The sequence below is a fragment of the Pinus tabuliformis genome, chromosome 1_2, assembly GCF_031772625.1.
Source record: "Pinus tabuliformis cultivar Carrire ecotype Pingquan chromosome 1_2, CPIR1, whole genome shotgun sequence".
In the NCBI taxonomy this organism is placed as follows: domain Eukaryota; kingdom Viridiplantae; phylum Streptophyta; class Pinopsida; order Pinales; family Pinaceae; genus Pinus; species Pinus tabuliformis.
This window is the reverse complement of record NC_142298.1, coordinates 3,007,956-3,032,529: the sequence shown is the minus strand read 5'-3', so window position 1 is coordinate 3,032,529 and position 24,574 is coordinate 3,007,956. Positions and strand designations below refer to the sequence as shown.

Below are 24,574 nucleotides of genomic sequence, written 5' to 3'. Positions count from 1 at the left end.
ATTATATATATATATATATATATATATATATATATATATATATAATTTTAAATTTAGTTTTGCCTTAATAATTTTAAAATATAGGTGTGTGGGTGTAAACTAATGATGGTTTTTTATGAATGCAAACTTAAAAAACAACAATTTGTTAATTTGAAGAGATAATAAAAAATTAACTTGAATATATGGTAAAAGCACAAAATGTATGAAAATGATTTAGCTTTAATATATATAAAAATATATCAATATATAATTTTATTTACAAAACTTGAGTGAATTTTACTTATAGTATTTGTATTTTCATGCAAATATAATGCATATATATTATATTCCTATCGATGTTAACTTTGAGTACGTAAGCAGAGGAATTCTGCTACAAAACTTTTAGAAGTGTAGAGAATACCTCAATCACCTTTTTCAAATTTATAATTTCAACTTAACTTTTAGAAGTGTAGAGAATACCTTAATCACATTTTTCAAATTTATAATTTCAACTTTATATATTTTATAAAATTATGATAGCCATTATATCTTTATAAAATTATGATAGCCATTATATTTTTGAAATTGCTTGGATTAATATCAGTAAAAGGTTCTTAAAGTTATCAAACAATTTGCAGGTCTCACTCTATAAGAGTGCTTAATATAATTTTTATAAATGATTAAGATCGAAGTAATTGAGGTATGCATTTTAACCACATTTAACATTTTGATATGTCTAAGTCAAAAATATATTAAAAATATATATTTTGTGTCTATTATTAATTTTATTATATTTTTTAATATTATTGCCGTATCCTGATCCTGGATTTTAAAAAAACTAGCGAATTTAAAAAAAAACTCAAAAAATCAGTGGATTTTAAAAAAAAGGATCCGAATGCTGGTAACTTAGATTAAAATAGACCTAATGCCTTCCAAAACATGTTTAACATCTAATTTGTTATCATAAGGGTTTGCTTAGGGCTTAAGATAATATAGAAATTAGTTGAATGAATAATTTTAAAAGTATTTTTTACATGCTAGTCTACTTCAACGTTTATATTGAGAAGCCATTAATAAGTCTAATGAAAAACTATAAAAGGAGACCAAATGCCTTCCAATAACATAACATCTCAACTAATCTTTCTTTCTAAAATTACTTGACCTTTCTGAGGTAGCGAAATTTTCTGAGGAACTTCTGAGGCAAAGGTTCGGACCTCTTGAGGATAGTTGGATTTTGTTTAGGACAGATCATCTTGTGAGCTTAAACTCGGCTTGATGTAAGCATTTCAAAAATTATTCTGTTATCTTTTTTTAATTGACTTGGAGTTGTTAAAGCGAAGGCATAGGCTTTGTAACATTTATATTGAGAAGCCCTTAATAAGTCTAATAAAAAACTATAAAAGGAGACCAAACGCCTTCCAATAACATAACATATCAACTAATCTTTCTTTCTAAAATTACTCAACCTTTCTGAGGCAAACGTTGGGACCTCTCGAGGATAGTTGGATTTTGTTTAGGACAGATCATCTTGTGAGCTTAAACTCAGCCTGAGGTAAGCATTTCAAAAATTATTCTATTACATTTTTTTTAATTGACTTGGAGTTGTTAAAGCAATGGCATAGGCTTTGTCTTATAGTTCTCGACCCTCATAAGAATGCTCACTTAGGTCTATCCTTGTCTTATTCTAAGGTCTGCAATAGATTCTGGCCATGTTGTATGCTTAGGTTTAGGATTGTATTTGTGTAGGTCTGTCTATTTACACAAATTAAACTCTGTCCAGAGACGACTTTACATATTTCTGGGCACAAAAATCATTCAGATTTTAAAGTACTGTTAAGAATGCACAGAGTGATGCAAAGAAAAAATAACAATAGAAGAAGGAAACAGACTGTAAATATATCAAGAATTGGAATCTTTTTTATTAATGAAAATGTCTTACAGGCTTCATAGATTTCCTGATGCAAAAATAGTGCTAACCAGCCAAAACTTCCATACCATTCTCCCTGGTTCTTCATTATTTTTATACATTTTTTGGGGTAACTGTTTCAATTATAAGTTTGTAACTAATTTCTAATTACTTAATGACTAAAACTATATTTAACTAACTAATATAAAATCTGTTATATTAAGTCCAAGCAAAATAAAAAATATTAACTTCGACATAACACTTGATATGCGTATACCTTCACATTTGCGATGTCGGCTAGGTGCACTTGGCCCACTTACTATGAAGTTGGGCACATGGAATCACGAAATAGATACACAACATCGTGGTCCATTAACAATCAAACCCTAGGCAGTTAATTGATATTGGGAAGTTGACATGTGGTACTCAAATGTGAATGTGAATGATTACTGCAGAGGAGAATGAGAACCCAGGTAGGGTTTAGGGCTTCTTTACTTCCGTTGAGCTGTGTAATTATAACAAGTGGTGGTAGAGAGATTTGATATTCTTGACTCCTACATGTGTAATACTTCCACCACATAGCTCCGATTACTGGAGCTTCTTGAAGTATCTTTCACAGCTTGTGCCATAATCTGTAATACGGGCTCCAAAAGATCTAGATGTGTCAAGCCAATGAATACTTGTAAGAGCAGACTATCGACTGTCTGTAACTTGTTCTACGTCCAGATTCAGATATTTAAGCGTTGTCAATCCAGATAGCCTTTGCAAGCCAATATAAGTTTTTTGGGTGAATGATAGGTTCAAACTTTCCAAATTTTGTAAGCCTGCCAAATGATGGAGTCCATTGTTGCCAACTTTAGAATATGACAAATCCAAGTTTTTCAGAGAGGTAAACCCTCTCAAACATTCCATTTCCTCATCTCCAACTCTAAAGGAATCCAAATTTAAGTTCTCCAAGTATGTCAAACCTTTAAGATGCACTAGGCTAGCATGTGTAATATTTTTATAGGCCATTTTCAAAATCTTTAAATTCTGAAGTCCTTCAAGATTTTGGCATCCAAGATCAGTTATACAGCATGAATTTATGTTGAGATACGTTAAAGAAACACGACTTCGAGAAATTTGCAGCTCCTTCAAGTTTGCCAACCCTTTTGCATCAAGAGCCCATGCACAGTGTATTCTGGAAGATGGCTTGGTCTTCTGGAAAAATTTCACCAATCCGAAATATGCTATGTTAGGTCAAAGATTTTCATCCAGAAATATGTTACCAGATCTGATATTTGTGTATAATAAGGACACGAGAATGTTGATGCAAATATGCAAAACCTCGTGCTGTGCCTATTATTATCTGGAAACGTGCTTCCCAATTTAGAAAAATATCTCTATCCTAAATAAATGCATGTCAAGGCTTCTGTTCAGCATATATGTATTGTGATCTCCAAATTCAAACAATTTGTGCCCCTGATGGTTGTTACTTATTTCATTATGAGATAGCTCAACATATTATGAAACAAATTTCTTCTTTTTCCTTCCCTTGTATAAATATTCAATCTCCCCTGACCATTCTTTTGGACCTCCAAATAACTATGTAGGAGAATGAGGAGACCCATTATTAGCATCTTTCACCTCTGGCTTGGTCTGTAATACAACATAACCTGGCTTCTCAAAATTTGTGAACTTTGCATCATACAAGCCATTAGCCTTACCATTATTTCCAGCAGAATAGTCTGTTACTTTACTTCCTTTTGTTGTAGGCAACTCCTGGAAATTTCTTGGCTTCCTCTTTATCTGTTTTTACGAGGCAACATTAGCATGTTTCTCTGCTTTAACAGAGAGTTTTTGCATTGCAGATTGTACCTTAAATAGGTTTTTGTGTGAGGTAGAGTTGAGCAAGTCAATTTCACATTGTAAATTGGCTTTCTCTTGGAGTTCTGGAAAGTTAAGAACTGAAGCAGCACCCAAATCTATTACCTTTTTGGTCTCTTGCACGAGCAGCCTAAATCATACTATTATACATCCAACATACACCTTATTCTACTTATTCCTGTCATAAAGACTTGCTTCAAACCTGCTAGAAGCCCTTTTTCTAACACCAAAAAAATGTGACTCATTCTCACCAAATTTGAGGATTTTCATTTTGTTCAGGTGAGGAAAAATTGTTCTCACTATCAGTTGCTCTCTTAGCCTGATTAATTGCATCTATAAAATGTTCACCTAGCTCCACATCACTTCAAGATCAATGTTGTAATATGTTGTTTCCAGTTTACAATCTGCCTGTTTATTGTTATCAGCCAAAAACTCAGGAAGGTTGTTTTTATCTGGAATTCTAGCCACTGTAGTTGAGATGCATCTGAACCCTTTTTTCTCATTGTTTCCACAAAGAAATGATACACTTCAACCCAAAACTGATACATACAACAAACCAAAACAAAATGATTCACATTAGTGATGGCTCAAATATTTTGGATTCTATACTTCACCACAACAAAATATTCCCCCCTTGATTCTGCTGTAATAGCTTTTCAGCCCATCATTTGAAAGAAAGAGCACTTGAAAATATTATTATGATATTAATAGCCCCGAGGGTTAGCTAAATTGGTCAAGTCCCCATCTTTAAGGCATCTTTGCTATTGAGAGGTCATGGGTTCAATTCTCTCGACACTCTCGGGGTCAGGCTTCGTGGTTCAGTTGACAGGAAGTGATCCTTTCAAGTGGATTTGCTTGGTACAAATATTTTGTGGACGTAGTGGTCACCAATCTCCGGGGTCTATGAACCACATAGTTTTTTTTAATTATGATACTAGTAATACTAGTAACACTGCCATATACATTTTATCAAGAACATAGATTAGACTAAGATAAGTTATAATTGAAGTGCCATAAAGATATCCATGGTTAGCTATTGGAACCCTAGGGTAATACGATGCGGTCATTTGTTATTTTAAGGTTTTGCATTCACATTGAATAAGAAACTGAAGTGTAGAGAATACAAAGATTGTATTATATTAATGTTGCTGCATTAGTGTTGATGCCTCAAATCTCTCGCACTCAATGTATGTGTTTGACATCTCTCATATTTATAGCATCCCTAGGAGGGTATGGTGGTTTAACCACCTAAGTTTTAACCTTCACGTTTTATAGTTTAGTCACATAATATAATATTTTGCATGTTGCAACATGCCTATGCATATATTTATGTGTTCTCATTATTCCAATAACCCTCTCGTCACGCCACCATACATACACTTTTAACACATAATAAACCCCTTAAACATGAACTCGAGACTCCTAACACATAATCATCCCCTTAAACATGAACTCACACTTTTACAGAAAAGAAGAACTATGACAAACAAACTATTTGTTGCCTCTCTCCACCTCAAACATGTTTGGAACCAACTGTCAAGTTGCCATCACCCTCATGTATCCTCACATAAAAAGTAGAATTTCACCTAAACAAGTATCCCTATTGCTCCATTAGGTTGTCATCAACCTCAGATTGATGGTAGAATTCCCTTGAATACCCCCAGGCAACCATCCATTCTAAGTATATCTCATTGATGCTCCATGAAGTAACTGTCACTCTGTAATGTCCCCTTTTTTACTTTCCCTTATGATGTGGCTAGGATGGGTTTCTAGGGTTGGGGACAAGACGGTCATGGGAGCGAGATTTCATTATCAGTGGGGCCGAAGGATTTTGGAGGAGTCTTATGGGGTTCGACAAATTTTGCTTGGCATAATTGATCATTAGGGTTGATTCCACACAATTTATTCTTGGTTCTGTTGCATTTGGACAATTTCCGTAAAACAGGGTTATTATTGAGCATATCTTAATTAAATATGCTTAAGGTGTCATCTTGGGAGGAATATTTGATGAAACACCTTAGTGCAATAGCTCATTGGAACCAAAACGAAGAGATCTATAGGATGGGATGGTGAAAAGTGATTTTCAGTGGTCAGAGGGATTGTAGACACAGATTTACCATTTTCCTAGATTGAAAGTGACTTTAATTAGTCACTAATTAAATAAAAAAGGGGAAAATGCTTAAAAAGGCCAAAAGAGTAAAAGTGACTTAAATAAAATCAAATAAAAGTCACTTACATAAAATAAAGGGGGAGAATGTTCTAGAATGGAGGTAAAATAATAAAACAAAATGTTTTTAGAAGGATGGAGAGGGATCCATTTGGTCTATAAAAGGAGGGGAAGCAAAATTCAAATCATTTGGGACATCTTGGAGTTGAGTAATTTTCTTATTGGAGAGGTTTGGGAACAAGGTTCTCAACTTTCAGCAAGCCCCATGATGAAAACCCTTGAGTTTCTTGTTGTGAGTTGGATGAAAACCCATCCCACCTTGAGGAGATTTCACCCATAAATCTCACGGAGCTTCAACGGTATTATTAGAGATTGGGTATGCAGCAAATCTGAAGATTCGAGTAAGGATCATTCAAATTCTCAAGTTGGGCATCAATGCAGTTCTAGTTTGGCAAGCCAGATTGTTAAAATTGGAAACTAGGGCCAAAATCCATGTGGGTCATATTATTTATGGCAACTGATATTTTTCTTCGATCCCTCTCATCGAGAGGTGTAGGATTGATCTAAAGATCATCCAATTCTGATAAGTATTCATGGAGTTATGAATTTATTTGTGTTATAAGACAATTCGTCAAGGTCGGCTAGCAACTAAATAACACCCACATGTGCTCAACGTTTTAGTATAAAAGGAGATGACTTGAGAGTCATTTTACACACACTTCACTCTTGATTTCTCTCCACTTGTTTTTGGTTTTAATGGAAGAGAAATCTAGGAGGATGAAGCCCTAGTAGTAGTCAAAAGTAAAAGGCTCTATGCTACCCTAATGGAGATTAGTTCACAGCCATGGAAGGGACCTCTACGTTACCCTAATGGAAGTCAAATCACAGCTATGGTAGATATGCTAACCTAGAGGAGCCCTTACCTCTAACACAGTCATTCTAACGCAGCTATGGAGGAAACCTCAACAAGATATATGTTGCCTTATATGCTGGGCTATGATGCCCTAGATGCAGGCCTATGATGCCTTAGGTGTAGGCCTACGAAGCCCTAGATAAGCTTGCCAAGAATGCTGGTTGTTTGAGGGACCGAAAGCCTAAACAGGAGGGTTGTAAGTGGTGTAATGGACAACAAGTAAGGAGGATTTGTTTGGGAAGAAAATCTGCAGTCCTAGAAGCTTGATGACCAAGTTTTAGGGCTGTAAAAGTGGTTAGAGTCAACCCTAACCAGAGGACTGAGATTACAGCGGAAGGTTCAGAATTCAAGGACAAGGAGGCTAGCAGATTGTTGATAAGCAAGGTATGGTTGTTCTATTGTTTTGATGCTTTTTCTAGTGGATAGAAAGTTCTAGTTTTAGGACAGATTTGAAGGACTTCTTGAAGGTTTGTTGGAGGGCAGCAGTAAGGTGTCTTTGCAGCCTTAGATCAGGTTGCCAAGAAGGACGTTGACAGCTGAGTAAAGGGACCCTCATGTCGTGACTAGGCCATGGCTAAGGCAAACATTTGAAGGGCTGTCTTAAGGTCATTTCAGGTGACTGAATTATTAGAAGGAGGGCTGTGAAGCTTTGCTAGAGGGCTGAGGCAAGGTAAGTAGGTTGGGTTGCTGTAGGGACAAAAACAATGCTGGGTCGCTGTAAGTATGAGGTTACAATGGGTCAGCAACAAGCACGGTGTTGCCAACAATCATAGGAGCAGCAGTTACTGACAGTGGGACAACTGTGCTAGGAATGTGACAGGAAGGTGACCCATGAAGTTTGAATGCATGATAGTGCAACAAGATGCGTGGGCAACATGACAGTATGATGGCATGCTACAACAATACAACTGGAACAACGACAATACAATTGGGACAACAGTATGGCAAACATGGAATGGAAATGTCACGAATAGTGGGACAACAATGCTAGTAGTGTGACAACATGGTGCAACAATGGCACATGGGACAACAAGTACATGGTGCAACGAGGTGCAACAATATACTTGGGACAGCAACGATACTTGGTGCAACAAGTACATGGTACAGTCATGATTGGTGAAGCATGATGAGATGCAACATAGTGATGATGGGTGCTGCATGGTGCAGCACGGTGAGGTGCAGCATGATGATGAGGAGCAGCACAATTATAGGTGCAACAAAGCGATGGAGTCACCTTGGAGAATCAGTTGAAGCAACATGTCTTCAACTGAGTTCAACTACCTCATGTATCATCTTCTTAGAGATGATCTATGCTCTTATTTAGATAAGTCAAAGTGTTGACTTCTGTTGTAAATGTATTCTCTCTTTCTCTGTTGAACTATTGAAGAACATATAAGAAGAATTGATCAAGAGTTTCCCCACATTGGGGTTTATCCATGGCTAGCGCCACATCTTGTGTCCTCTTGTCTTGGCTTGTCTTCCGCGATCTATGTTTATGTTCTATCCGCAATTTACTTTAACGCTAATGTGATTGCTAAATATTGAGCTAACTGTGAAAATTGAAATAAATTGCTCTAAGCATAGAACATACCTAAAATTAACATGGTATCAGAGGTGAGGTGAAGACAAAGCCCGAGCAAGAGTGAAAGAGCAATCACCGAAGATAGTTGGGAAAGGGTAAAAGGATCAATGGATTCCTCATCCCTCTTCAAATTCACCAACAGTGAAATCGAAGCAGAGAATATTATCAAAATGGTGCAGCGGAAGCTTCTGATGGCCTACCTAAAGATCACTTCAATGGGAAGTTTGGATCTAAGGGTGGAAGGAAAGGGAAATGCCTTGTTTGTAATAAGTTCAGGCATTATGCAAAGGAGTGTCCGAATGGTAGGGGCACATCACTTGATGATGATAACAATCATTCCAGGGACATCTTCAATGATCAGAGGAATGATAGGTAGTGCAGGTCATCAAGGAAACAACTGACTCTTCAAGAAAGCAAGGAACCCCGGGTATGAAGAATCAAATGTTGTTTTTGATAAGATAAAGAAGCGTTATCTTGTATTGGCCCTCTCCTTTAGACTCTTTGGGAATCTAGTTTATTGATTGTAGTGCTTCAACACACTTCATCGGATAGAAGGGTGCTCTCTCTAATTTGGTAGAGATGGAAACAATTATGGGATTATACTTGGAGTCGATGCCACCTATCCCAAAAAGGGTGTAGGGAATGTTACCCTTCAATTGGATAAGGGTAACTCGATTCATTTACAAGAATCTTTTTATGTACATGAAAGAAGAACATAGTGTCCATTTTAGCAATGGTAGTCAAAGGTTTCAGGGTGGCATTCATCGATGGAAACATACATGTTTGAAAATAAAATTTTCAAAGATGCTTTTACTCATGGGTTCAGGGTTGGCAATTTGTATCAAGTTGTAGGATGGTACATTGGGGACCATGTCAGTGGACACATGTCATCTATAGCACCGTAGGTCTGCTTATTGTGGGACCCTACCTGATGTGAGTCAGATAGTGTCAGGGATGCCTGAATTCAAGAAGAGCATGAAGGTACATGTTAGAGATGTACCGAAGGAAAATCCTACAAGGGGACCATTCCCCTCATGTAGAAGGTCCACAGGTTTGGAATAACCCGAGGGGTTTGAGATTCATGATCGAGAATCTCATGTATGCAGGTGGAAGAAAGCCCTCTATGGCTTGAGGCAAAACACCCTGGGCTTAGTTTGAGAGGATTGATAGTTGTTTGATGAAGCTGATCCAAACCATAGCTTGAAGGTTGTGGATGACAGACCTCTCATACTGGCACCTTATGAGGACGACCTCTTTCTGACAGGTGCAGACCCTTTCATTTGCAGAAATAAGAGGGAGTTGGATTCCAGATTTGGAATGGTGAACTACAAGACCATGACTATCTCGATGGAGCTTAACTTTCAGAAGTTATGTGGTAATGATGCTAGACCAGATTTGGGAAATGCCTCTGAGTTTCATAAAGTCATTCGCTTTGATGTTCTTGGTGAACTTTCGTCTGGATATATGTTTTGTAGTTAGCATGTTGGGCTCATATTTGGTTGAGCTTCACTGGATTGGTGCCAAGAATCTTCTGAGATATCTTTAGGGCACAATCTCTCATGGATTGAGATACACTGCCGGAAATGTGAAGCTGCATGATTATTCGAATGCTGACAGAGCAGGCAGTGTGGAGGATCGCAAGAGCACTTCTGAGTGTTGATTCTCTTTGGGTTCTGCTCGATATCCTGGATGAGCAGGAAGCAGAAGATGATTGCTTTGAGCACTACTGAGACCGAATACATAGCTACGAGTATGACCTCGTGTGAAGCTGCTTGGTTGTGGAAGCTCTTTAGTGAGCTGTTTATACACATGATGGATACCACTGTGATCTTTTGTGTCAACCAGGGGGGATTCGATTGTTGAGGAATCACGTATTCTATGATTGCTCAAGCATATAGACATCAAATACTACCTTATCTAGGATATGGTACATCGATGAGCAAGGAGGCTCCATTGCATTGAGACTGATGTGCAGGTTGCAAACATTCTATAGAAGCCCTGGGGAAAGGTCAAATTTGTGACTTTCTCGAACGACTTGGAGTTGTTGAGAGACCCTCTTATGAGGGTCCTGCATGTTGCATGCATTAAGCTCTAGGAGCTCCCGGGGGGGGGGGGCTTGGGGTACTTCTTGGAGCAACAAGCGACCATAGGGTGACTCACCCTCCCCTAATGGTGTGCTATGTACAGGGTGAATGGTTCAGCTTTCCCCTGCGATACCCCGTGGCGACTTAGGGACAGGATGAATGGTTCTCCTGTCGAGGCATCCTACCCATGCAGTTTGAGACTCATGGGAAGTACCTCTCATTTGGCCAATAAGCAGGGAAATGAGGTTAGGGACCATAGTAGTACTATTGATGGACACATCATTGTAGCTACCACACTCCCTATACTAGGATGACCTCCATTGATCTGGGATCAATGAAACTGATATGGGATTAGTATGAGTGGTTTGAGACACTCTCTTGTGATATTGATCTGGGATCAATGAAATTGACTTTGGGTTAGTAAGAATGATATGACTTACTCTCTTGGAACTGATCTGGGATCAGTAAGAGTGGTATGACACACTCTCTTCATATGGAACTGACTTCGGGTCAATAGAGAATGGTATGAGACATTCTCGATCAATTCTTCTTCTTCATGGTTTAGCATAGCAGCGCAGTGCAGGGCATTGATGGCAGAGATAGTACAATCTGGCAGATGGATCAGCGGATGGAGTTCTCCCTAGTTGAGAGGTAGTGTTAAAATTGGCAACTAGGGCCAAACTCCATGTGGGTCACATCTTATTTATGGCAGCTGATATTTTTCTTGGATCCCTCTCATTGAGAGGTGTAGGATTGATCTAAAGATCATCCGATTCATACTGTCATAGTTGTTGAGTAGTGCCAGGATAGAGTGTAGTTGTTGAGTCACGTATTTTTTCATGGCAGAGTTGAGTTACAGAGAGGTTGCATGTGTTTTTGGGTCAGAATATTGTTGAGTTGATTGCTTGTGTGAGATAAAATTGATTATAGAGGGATGTTACTGGAGCATAACATGTCCTGTCATTAAACTGCTATTCGAGAGTACATTTGTTGAGTCATCTTCTGTATTGCTTCTACTATAAAGTGTTGATGTGAGTTATTGAGTAAGTTTGTTGCTAGAATAATAGAGGAATTTGCAGGTTGCAAATTTATTAGCCCATGGATGAGTCATTGAGGCAATTCGTAGGCCAATGTGCAGAACCTCTCGTTAGAAGAAATTTTATGAGGAAAATTTTTTAAGGGCTCAAATCAGGGAAGGATGAGGAGCCAAAGTGAAAGCAGTCTCCAGAACTCCCAAGGAAGAGCAAAAATCAAATGAGAAGAGAGCAGGTTTGTTTCACATGTCAGGAAGCATTAACACCATTTCATAGATGTAAAGTTACAGGGGATAGAGAAGCAGATGAGACTGTAAAAATTGAAGTAGAGAAAGAAATGGCAAGGAACTCAAGTCAACTAATTATGGGAAGGGTTGAGGGTCCATGGTTGGACAAGAGTTACATGCGGAATGCTCTAACTAGCATGATATCGAGGGGGGCATGACCTAGAAATGGCTGAATCACATCATGAGGATCACGAGTCTACTCTTTTGGAGAGCCCATTGAAGGTTTAGGTGATATTAATGGATGAGATGGGGTCCTTTACTATAGTTGAGTCCATTGATTTTCACGAGGATACCTTTGAAGAGCATGAACAATCATATGGAGATGATGATAGCAACCCACCTGTGCATCCATGTTTAATGGTTGAAGGGGATGAACAACAAATTGACCCCATATGTGAAGAAGACCAAAGAGTACATTTAGGGATTCTTGCAAGATGAGCTACTAGTGATCCAGCATGAAAAGCACATAAAGGAGTGTGAGTCAGATGAGGAGGATGATATGCATAGTATGCATGATGAGCCATCTTTAGAGAGCTAGTTGAAGGCTCAAGTTGGAGACATGGTGGAGATGGTTGAGTATCCATCTTTGGTTAACTTCCACCCATTGATGAGGTGCAAATAGATGCAGAGGCAACTAGCAGGGATGTAGTACTTTCAGACAATAGCCACTGGGAAAAGATTGAGCATTTTAGGACTGATCTTATGGCATTGAAGCAAAAGATCTAAACAATACGAGGCACCATGTTGCAAAAAAACAGTAAAATTGAGGAGTTCAGAGTGGTGTGTGCCGAGTTAGCGCTGAGTTGTCTAGTGTTGAGGGGCAGCTAAAGTCCCTAGCAAAGTAGCAAGAGGAGTACATTTGGGAGTTCCAAAGCAACCCTCCTTAAGAGTACATAGATAGGGCTTGTAGCATTACCATCCCAAATCTATACATTAGGGAGAGAGGGGCAAAGTTTTTGAGACAAATCATGTTGGTTGACCGGGCAGAGCAACATGAGTTGACCATGGAGCAACAATGGCATGGTGGACTTACTCCATGCACAAATGTTCATGCATTTGATCTTTCCCGGATGGATTAGCAGGAGATTATGAGTTGGTATCCTATTGATGGGACAATTTTTGGGAGGACATCTTTGGTCGAAAGTATAGCACAATTGGAGCCATTTGGTATGGGCAATGATGATTGGCCATGGTGGCATTGGGATCCAGGTGGATCTATTGATGGCAGGATGAGTCAGATTGGTTTGGGATCCAGGCATTGAGGGATCCATTCATGGTTGGTTAGCATGGAGGCATGGTGTCGCACAATGGTTTGTATGGGATCCTGGTATTGGTGTACAAATGTCTCAACAGTGGTCAAATGCTGATTACTTGAGGGAAAACAATCTTGGGGTGGGAGGACTTGTAATGTCTACATTTCAGTCTCCCTTATGATGCGACTAGGACAGATTTCCATGGTTGGTGACAACTTGGTCACGAGAGTGAGATTTCATTATTAGTGGGCCTGAAGGGTTTTGGAGGAGTCTTACAAGGTCTAATGGAGTTTGCTTGGCATAATTCATCATCAGGGTCAATTTCGCAAAACTTATTCTTGGTTCCATTGCATTTTGACAATTCTCGTAAAATGAGGTTATTATTAAGCATACCTTAATTAAATACACATAAGGTGTCATTTTGGGAGTAATATTTGATGAAAAACCTTAGTGTAATAGCTCGTTGGAATCGGAAATAAGAGATCTATAGGATGGGATGGTGAAAAGTGATTTTCAATGGCCAGAGAGAACGTAGAGGCAAAATTACGATTTTCCTAGATTAAAAGTGACTTTAATTTAGTCACTAATTAAATAAAAAGGGGGAAAATGCTTAAAAAGGCCAGAAGAGGAAAAGTGACTTAAATAAAATAAAATAAAAGTCACTTAGATAAAGTAAAGGGGAGAATCTTCTAGAATGGTGATAAAATAATAAAATAAAATGTTTTTAGAATGATGGAGAGGGATCCATTAGATTTATAAAAGGAGGGGAAGCGAATCATTGGGACATCTTGGAGTTGAGTAATATTATTTTTGGAGTGGTTTGGGAACAAGGTTCTTTACTTTCAGCAAGCCCCAAGACGAAAACCATTGGGTTTATTATTGTGAGTTGGACGAAAACCCAACCCCCAATTGAGGAGATTTCACCTAGAAATCTCATGGAGCTTCAACAGTATTATTGGGGATCAGATTTGCAACAGATCTGAAGATTGGAGTAAAGATCATTTAGATTCTCAACTTGGGCATCAATGCAGTTCTAGTTCGGGAGGCTAGATCCAGTGTGGTAGCAGATATATTTTGAGGCCGGATCCAGTTTGCAGTAGTTGAGGGTTTATCTCAGCTATTCTCCAGTGATTCATTTGTCCATCTAATATCGATTTTATATTAATATAATGAAGGCTAGTGTTTACTGCATATGTTTCCTTTTTTGTTGAATATTTTATCGTTGCCATGTTCTGGGTTTTATTGCTGGTTCATATTGGTATAATCTTCGTGGATTTTTGATTAAAAATTAACAACATCGATTTTATAAAGGAAATTCCTTGTGATTTAACGAAGATATCTAGGTGGGATATTACACACTCTTATTGATTTGAAAGTAGAAATTATAGCCTCATCCTAAGGCTACAAAATCACCTAGATAACCATCCACCTTGAGCCACCCCTTCTAAAGTTGCCCCTGAGTGGACATATGCATGATAGGCTACCTCACAGTCATCATATTTGAGACCATACCCTTCATCAAGAAGGGTATCTTGACATTCATCTCTCTTTTCCTCCTTTGTTTTGCATGGGAAAATTTCTTGTTTTTCCTCGATTTTTAATGTTTTCTAAGGGTAAACTATCTATTCCAATTGTTGTGAACCAAAACTTGGAATTTGATATATATATATATATATATATATATATATATATATATATATATATATATATATATATTTTGAAACGCAAAAACTGGAAACTGAAAAACTAACAATACCGACAACAAAAACAAATAACAATAATTACTGTATCAACAACTGGAGGTCAGTACTAACAAGCTATGCTAAACAAGTCTAGCAATTTAACAACAAGAAATTGACAATAGATCTAGGTGATATTGATGGCCACCTACCTATTCCACTTGGACCCACAACATTATTTCCTTTTAGTTTCCTAATTTCTAGCATAATTTACTATTTTTGGCAGTTTTTCGGGTCCTGAACTTTCAACACTGTTTTGAATCTCAAACGATGTTTTTTTTGGAAAACGGGCAGACCTACTACGGAAAGGGTCTATAGTCGAAAGTTGTTGTCCTCAGATAGATATTTCTAAGGAGGTATCGTAAGCATCACACAAAAATCTTATGCCAAAGTTACGACCTTGGGAAGTTGATGTACCAACTAACCCCAATGGGGCCCACAAACATTTGGCGTTTCATCGCTTAGGGTTAGGTTTCTGGATGTTTAGGGTTTTCCATTGCTCCTCAATAATAAAAAGGCCTCCAAGCCTCATTGTAACACAGTTAAGAAGACATGTAGCTGTCACATCTCCTCAGAAATAAGCTACCATCACTCGAGCTAGTTTGTTTCTCTTATGTATGGAAATAGTTTTCAGCGATTGCTATTTTATTAATTGCAAACATGTTTCGCTATATCTATGTGTTTTGGTTTGAATTTGTATTTCATTTCATTCTTGCATAAATTTGGATCACCATATGTCCATCAAGAATCACTAGGGAGTAGCATTGGGTGAAAACATTTTTAGAGTAACCCCAAAAGCTAACACTCCTTTATGAGAAGAGTGTTTTTTGTAATACTAGTCAACTCTCTATGAATGTGCAACCTGTTCCCCCATTATGATAGAACATCATACCTACTTCGTAGGAGTCATGACCACAAGTATAGGTCCCAATCCACATTATACAAGTAGTCATTGTTCACAAAGGTGTGTCTATTTCCAAGTAATCTACCAAACAATTTGTAACTTAGCCATAGTATGGTCAACACGGAAAGAGAATATAAGAAAACATCATACCAACTGAAAATAAATGCCCCAAGTGTATCTACACTCTATCATAGATGAAAAGTTATGAACATACTTTCATGACAAGAACAATTAGGGTTTAACCCATCAAACCTTTCATGGGTGCAAGTGCTGACCTCAAGCACACTACCATCCAATAACCACTATTAGGTACAACAACTGAAGTATCCAACCTTTAAATCTGTAAGAAGGAAATTTCAGTCCAATGAGTTTTGATACCATGTAGAAATTTTGTGAAATGAACAGTGAATGAAACTTCAGAAATTTCCCCTGAATCTATAAGTTTCCCAACCAAATTCTTGTGAAAATTTTTCCTTAGTTCTAAATCTGAAATAATAAACTACAATAACTAATATTTCACTTCATTCCAACCCAATTCACCATGCGGCCCAAGGAAATACATACATAACAAGTGTACCTCAATGCCAACAAGTTATGACACTTAGGCAACCAGATTATAGATCTGAAAATACTTTATTACAATAATATATTAGTTCTTTTATCTTCTAAATATTTTCTAAATCACTTAATCAATTCAACTAAATGTATGTCAAATCAACGTGCATAAATAGGGTTAAATCTAATCAATCATGAAGATAACATAAGCTGAAAATCAAAATATAAGAATATAACACAACTTTATCACAAAGTTGGTACAAGTCAAACTCTTCAACCTAGCTAGGGAAACTATAGGAGAACTCTGTCCACCAACTCCTCCTAGCGAGGAATCACTCCCAACAAATATCTCAACAAGCTAGCATCAACATCAACAAGCCCTCCTTGGCACATACACCAAGCTTGTATAAAACAAGCTCTTAGCACTAGTAGTTTTATCTTCCTTAGGGTTTTCAAACCCCGGTCATGTTGCATCACACAATTACATGACAAGGCAATTGTAGTGTTGGCCTCTAAGTTGACATAATTCATCATAGGGTTTCAGAGAGTTGACAACCTAGAGTTTGAGTAAGTTGGTGAGATGCCTTGCTTGGAAGATGATGATTATTGAATTCTTAATGTTCCATGGATGGCTTGGTGCATGTGTTGATGCAAGAATTGACAACCTAGGGTTTGAGTTAACTCTTGCATTAGCACAAGCACAAAATTATCCACGGAATATCAAGAATTCAATAACCTTTGTTTTCCAAGTAAGGCATCTCACCAACTACGAGAGTCTTGATCTTGCCCTAGCCTCTATTCATCCCACAAGAACAAGATTACAATCTCATCTAAGTGCTAGCTTGTTTCTTCATGTCATATGCTATGGATGAACCCTAGTGCTAAAACCTTAGGTTTTCAACTCTTACATCAACACAAGCACCAAGACATCCATAGAACATCAAGAACTCAATAACTGAGTCACTTTCCAACTCCAAGCAAGGTATCTCACCAACTTCGAGACTCATCAAATTAGGGGCTCTATGATCTTGCCCTAGCCTTCGTTCCTCACACAAGAACAAGGTTGCAATCTCGTCCAAAGAACTAGCTCCTTTCCTCATGTCTTTTATTAGGGATAGAACCCTCGTGCTAAATCAAGAGCCATAAGTTAAACCATCTTCACCTTCATCGTCATGATATTCTCAAAGGTTTACATGTATAACAAAAATGTTAACATCTCATGAGAGCAAAACCTGGCATCTCATAACCGCAAACTCTCCAAGAACATCCAAGTTGTTTATTGTTTCTTCATGTCTTCTACCTACCAAGGTTTTCATCACAATCCTTAGTATTTTTCTCTCTATAGGACTCCCTAATATTTTGTTTAGTGCAAGATTTCTTTAAGACAATTACAAAGATAGAATAGAGTACAATGATAATAATGATTACAAGAGTTTTCTCCTTCCTTTATATATAAACTGGGTGGGGGAAACTAACATAAATCAAGGACTACCCATATAAGAAACCAATAATTCAATCCCACATGGAGCGCTCTATGATGCAATGATGTACAAGTGTCACACTAGGGTTTATCCAACCCCAAAATGAAATGCACTCTAAGCATGATACTTCTAGAGCTCAATGCCTCTCCTCCTTGATGGCGTGCCCTCCATCAATCTATTAGTTCAATGTGCCTATTCCATTTTTGGTATCCAAGTGTCCTCATGCAAAGCATTCCTCCTTTAACTATGTGCCATATGTCCTTAAGTAAAGTGTCCAACCTTAAAGGTGTATATTGCATGGAACCAAGCTTCTCAAGGGCCAGGTGCCCTCCTCCAATTGCCTAGTGCTCTTCCTCCTAGATAGGTTTCTTGATCGCTCTGTGTCAACCACCCTATAGCAACATATAATTTTTTTCAAAGCACTCCATCATGCTCGAACAATCAAGCAGCCAAAGATCATCATTATCCTTCAGTTGTTTGTGAAATCATGTAAACCTAAATTCTGCATCTCGGTGGGCCATTGTAAAAATGATTATAGTATGTTTATAAAGCCATGTAAAACACGTAGATAAGCTTAAGAATTTTTGCTAACGAGTTTCATTCTAGGGAGTTTTTTAACCTTAACTAATTATTTGTGTTTTAAACAATCAGGTAATTAGTGGATTTTTTCTCGCAGATATACCCCCAAAGCTAGGGTCGGATTTGGTGGTGATGTCTTAAGTAAGTCCTAGTGTATCGAGTCTATGTATTTTCATCATACTAGATCATGTATGGAGTCTTGTAGAATTTGGTTGAGCCTAAGTGTCTATTTTTAATTATTAAATTTCCAGCTGGTTAGGAAATTTAATAAATTGGATGTAAATTGTAAAATCAAATGATTGTAAAAGTTGAAGGGGGTAGGGTACTTACAGTTAGAACTTCTACACCTCAACTTAATGTCTAGACACTTTTTGAGGGTTGAAATTATGTCTATCCCCTCAAATTATTTTTATTCGACAAAAATTAAGCCAAAAAATGGTCAAAAAATTAAAATTGAGAGAATAAAATTCTCTCCAAGTGGAAAAACGAATTTTTGGAGAAGGTGAGCATTCCTGAGGAATAATTAAATTTGACAAACTCAATTCCAAGGCAAAAAAACCCACAGAAAGTTAAATGAGACCAAAAAAGAATTATATTTTCAAGAAAATTAATTTTTCTGGGTCCAAAAGAAGTCCAATTTTGAAGGCCCTCCATCAAGGAAAATATCAATTTTTTAACAAAAAAAATGAGCTTATAGACCAAGGTGATTAAGTCAAAATAATATTTTTTTGAGGAAAAAAGGTCAAAATAATATTTTTTTTTTGACCAAGAAAAAAGAGAATTATTATAGAATTCGAATTTCTTCATCAAGATCAAGGGACATGATTTAATTTTAGCATGGATTAAGCAACGACTAACCATTATTCATTAGGATCAAGTCAAATTTGTGCAACTTCTTGGACATAGTTGTTTTCCATTTGGAAGGATCTAGATCTCTCCATTTTTCTACAAATTGAGCCTAAGAATCCTCATTGTAATCATATTTGGATGTTGTAATTGGCTCTGGAATCTCCGTATATATTTTTTTGGATTAATAAAGTAAAAAATCTTTGGGGGCATGACCATGTGTGTATGTCTGTGACTTAACATGGTAAATTTTCTTTGATCATGTGCTTAATTTTCTACTGAATTTTAATGTTTTTATTTTCATATGCATTTGGCATTTATCAGTGTACAAGTCTCTTGGACTGTTATTTGGGTTGAGAAAGCATTGATGATTGGGTGGATCTATTGGTTTTTGGTTAAACCCTTAGACTAACCTTTTACTCTATGAGTCCATCCCATTTGGATTTAACAAATTTTTGAGTGTTTGTAGAAATCTCTTTTGAATAAGATCATGAGCGTGTGGAGCTAAGTTGCACTGAAAAAAATACGGGAATGGATATAGATATGGAGTTTGAAATAGATACGACAAATTTTCAGAAAATCTAGATACGGTACGGCAGGAAACGACACACACACACACACACACATATATAAAATAAGAATTTCATATTACCATTCATATTTTAGAATCTAGATTATATCTAAAGAATAAAAATAGGCAGTGCAGTCTTATCGTTAGAAATTGATATAACATGCTCTAGAAGAATGGATTTTTAAATCTTCTGCTAAGCGAGCAAAGAAGATTCAGTTTAAAATGTAATTTTGAAGAGGACCCACCATTGCTTTGCCGAGGTTAAAATGTTGCATTTATGCAGGATATACAATGAGTTATTTGGCAGGAAATGTGACTCTTTAGGTAGCCACTGCAGTCCCTTTTTTATTACAGAATTCCCATATTATTGGCAAATGATTTAACATGTTCCAAAAATTGTGTGCTTTCATATTTTCCCCAAGGCGAAGAAGGCAAGGTTCAGGTTAAAATACAATCATGTAGAAGTCACACCATTGCTTGAAAGTTGAATCTCAACACTTCCATTTTGGTGACTCCAATGAGGGAATAATTATGTATTCTATGCAATTAGCCAACAAGACTGTTGAGAGCTCACTACTTCAGCTGAACCCTTACTCTACAATTTACTTAACAGTAAATGTCATATGGTCAAAATCAACATATTTGTAGGACATGGATTGTAGGATAAATTTTCAAAAAATGGAAAGTCCCTTGTTCCAAGTCGATGTGGAGAATTTTATCTCAGGTTAGGGAAGGAATGCTTTAGTGGACCAAATCATTGATATAACTGATCAACGGTTTGTTGTATGATTGTCAACTACAAATCTTCAGAGATTGGATGGCACATTGTTTTTGTTGAAAATGATTTCTAATGAAATATGTTATTATCTACATATAATGAACTTCAGTTTACCATAATGGTTGTCCAACAGAGGCTCGAGGGTTTAGAAATTAGCATTCAAAATGGACTTCTTAAATATAAAAACAATATGTTATAAATTTATTAGTCTTTCTTAAATATAAAAATATGCATTGTAAATAAGTTTAATAGCTGAAATATAAACGTTCGAAAAAAAAATAAGTTTTAGATTAAATATAAAAATTATAAAATTAAAAGTGGTTAGTGTAATTAGTTTAGAAGGGTATTTGGGTTGGAGTAGGTTTAAAATTGTTTTGTTCGTTTAAGAGCTCGATTTTTTTTCGGACTTAACAAAATAGGTTAACTGTCTAAGATCTAGAAGCATTTGGTGTGAGCGAAATTCTCTCTCTTATGAACCACTTATGGGTAATTTTAGGTGGTGTGGGTTTTCTTTGAATAACAGTGTGGCGTATGCCTAAAATTATTTTGCTTAGCTAAGAGCGGCTCAAAGCCTAAGTATTTGCTGGGAGTGAAAGCATGCCCCCTTATGAACCACTAGTGAGTAATTGCATGTGTTGTGGTTTTTCCTTAAATAATGTGGGTTTTCCTTGAATAATGATGAGTCAGCTTGCACTCGCAAATAAGAGTAATTGCATGTGTTGTGGGTTTTCCTTGAATAATGATGAGTCAGATTATACTCGCAAATAAGATTCAGCAACTGTTGTCCCTCCTACTAGTTTTTATTATTCTTATTATTATCCAAAGTATTTGGTGGGAGTGAAAGCATGCCCCCTTATGAACCACTACGAGTCAGCAACGTTATTCTTATTATTATCCAAAGTATTTGGTTGGAGTGAAAGCATGCCCCCTTATGAACCACTACGAGTCAACAATGGTTGTCCCTACTACTTGTTTTTATTATTCTTATTATTATCTAATTTTAAAGTCATGGCCAAACTAGACATCAAATATAGTTATGACAATTGAGTTTTGATGCATTTTCCTACTATTTAAAAAATATAATTTGAAAAGATAGGCAATCCAAATTAGAAATTTCAATTAAAAAACCATTAAAATTTAATTATGTTAATAAATAATGTAAGCACACCATTTTTAAGTAATTTCGTAAACTATAAGTTACTTTTCCAAATTATAGACACACTAACAATATGAGAAAAAAATTATAAAATTAAAAGAGAAATAATAAAAATATTAAAAAGTATAATAAATAATTTTCTTGATAAAATCATTAAAATAAAAATATAATTGGTCATGGCAAAATCAAAACATCACATGGCAAGTGAAAACATTTTTTTTCATTAATAAATAAAGTTTAATAACTTTTTTTCGACAATTTCATGTTAAAAAATTTAAATTTTATTTTTTAATTAAAAGCAAAGGTATTTTGGAATTTAATTTAATTTTTTTAATTAAAAATAAATTTATTTTGGAATTGAGGTTTTTTTTATAATAAAAAAAAATTAAAAAAAAATGAATAAATTATTTTTTAAAATAATTTTATAAAAAATTATAGCGAAAATCAAAGTATTATGACTTGCAAATGAAAATTATATATTGTGTTTTACTGGGATTAATAAAGTGATTTTATTAATTTATGAGATCTTGGATAGACAATGATTAGGTGATTTGTTAAGGTACTCCTTTATGTGAAGTTACTGGTTCAATTCCCTGTCGTGATCGAGGTGATATATTGGACCTGCTCAACTCTACCTCACTCAAAAACCTATTTAAGGTACAATCTGTAATGCAACAACTCTCCGTTAAAGCAAAGAAACATGCTAATGTTGCCCCACAAAAACAGATAAAGAGGAAGCCAAGAAATTTCCAGGAGTTGCCTATAGAAAAAGGAAGTAAAGTAACAGACCATTCTACTGGAAACAATGGTAAGGCTAATGGCTTGTATGATACAAAGTTCACAAATTTTGAGAAGCTAGGTTATGCTGTATTACAGACCAAGCCAGAGGTGAAAGATGCTAATACTGGGTCTCCTCATTCTCCTACACAGCTATTTGGAGGTCCAAAAGAATGGTCAGGGCAGAATGAATATTTATACAAGGGAAGGAAAAAGAAGAAATTTGTTTCAGAATATGTTGAGCTGTCTCATAATGAAATAAGTAACAACCATCAGGGGCACAAATTGTCTAAGTTTGGAGATCACAATACATATATGCCGAACAGGAGCCTTGACACGCATTTATTTGGGATAGAGATATTTTTCTGAATTGGGAAGCACATTTCCAGATAATAACAGGCACAGCATGAGGTTTTGCATATTTGCATCAACATTCTCGTGTCCTTATTATACACAGATATCAGATCTGGTAAATATTTCTGGATGAAAATATCTGACCTAACATAGCATATTTCGGACTGGTGAAATTTTTCCAGAAGACCTAGCCATCTTCCAACTAGGGTTAAAGGAACAGTTGGGTATATGGCTCCAGAATACACTATGCATGGGCTCTTGACGCAAAAGGGTTGGCAAACTTGAAGGAGCTACAAATTTCTCAAAGCCGTGTTGCTTTAACGTATCTCAACATAAATTCATGCTGTATAACTGATCCTGGATGCCAAAAGCTTGAAGGACTTCATAATTTAAAGATTTTGAAAATGGCTTATAAAAATATTACACATGTTGGCCTAGTGCATCTTAAAGGTTTGACATACTTGGAGAACTTAAATTTGGATTCCTGTAGAGTTGGAGACAAGGAAATGGAATGTTTGAGAGGGCTTACCTCTCTGAAGAACTTGGATTTGTTAGATTTTGAAGTTGGCAGCAATGGACTCCATCATTTGGCAGGCTTACAAAATTTGGAAAGTTTGAACCTGTCATTCACCCAAAAAACTTATATTGGCTTGCAAAGGCTATCTGGATTGATAGTGCTTAAATCTCTGAATCTAGATGCACAACAAGTTACAGACATTCGATAGTCTGCTCTTACAAGTCTTCATTGGCTTGACACATTTGGATCTTTTGGAGCCCGTATTACAGATTATGGCACAAGCTGTGAAAGATACTTCAAGAAGCTCCAGTCATCGGAGCTATTTGGTGGAAGTATTACACATGCAGGAATCAAGAATATCAGATCTCTCTACCACCACTTGTTATAATTACATAGCTCAACGGAAGTAAAGAAGCCCTAAACCCTACCTGGGTTGTTGTTCTCCTCTGCAGTAATCATTCACATTCACATTTGAGTACCACATGTCAACATCCTAATATCAATTAACTCCCTAGGGTTTGATTGTTAATGGGACCACAGCGCTGTGTATCTATTTGGTGATTCCGTGTGCCCAGCTTCATAATAAGTGGGCCAAGTGCACCTAACCGACATCGCAAATGTGAAGGTATACGCATATCAAGTGTTATGTCGAAGTTAATATTTTTTATTTTGCTCGGACTTAATATAACAAATTTTATATTAGTTAGTTAAATACATTTTTAGTTATTAAGTAATTAGAAATTAGTTACAAACTTATAATTGAAACACTTAGCCAAAAAAATGTATAAAAATAATGAAGAACCGGGGAGAATGGTATGGAAGTTTTGGCTGGTTAGCACTATTTTTGCATTAGGAAATCTATGAAGCCTGTAAGACATTTTCATTAACCAAAAGGATTCCAGTTCTTGATATATTTACAGTCTGTTTCCTTCTTCTGTTGTTATGTTTTCTTTGCATCACTCTGTGCATTCTTAACAGTACTTTAAAATCTGAATGATTTTTGTGCCCAGAAATACATAAAGTGATCTCTGGACAGAGTTTAATTTGTGTAAGTAGATAGACGTACACAAATACAGTCCTAAACATAAGCATACAACATGGCCAGAATCTGTTGCAACCCTTAGAATAAGACAAGTACAGACCTAAGTGAGCATTCTTATGAGGGTCGAGAACTATAAGACAAAACCTATGCCTTTGCTTTAACAACTGCAAGTCAATTCAAAAAAATGTAACAGAATAATTTTTG

General features: G+C 36.4%; 1 long non-coding RNA gene across 2 annotated transcripts; it reads right to left on the bottom strand.

Annotated features, from left to right (window-relative positions):
* Positions 1-2,164: 2,164 nt before the first annotated feature.
* LOC149204008 (uncharacterized) lies at positions 2,165-23,783 on the bottom strand. 2 transcript variants are annotated; one of them, XR_016251732.1, is made up of 3 exons: positions 23,548-23,783; positions 23,341-23,431; positions 2,165-4,290 (listed from the first exon to the last, which is right to left on the bottom strand). It is a non-coding gene; the product is annotated as an uncharacterized LOC149204008 (long non-coding RNA). The 2 variants fall into 2 exon arrangements; XR_016251733.1 differs by lacking the exon at positions 2,165-4,290 and adding an exon at positions 15,935-16,054.
* Positions 23,784-24,574: the final 791 nt, after the last annotated feature.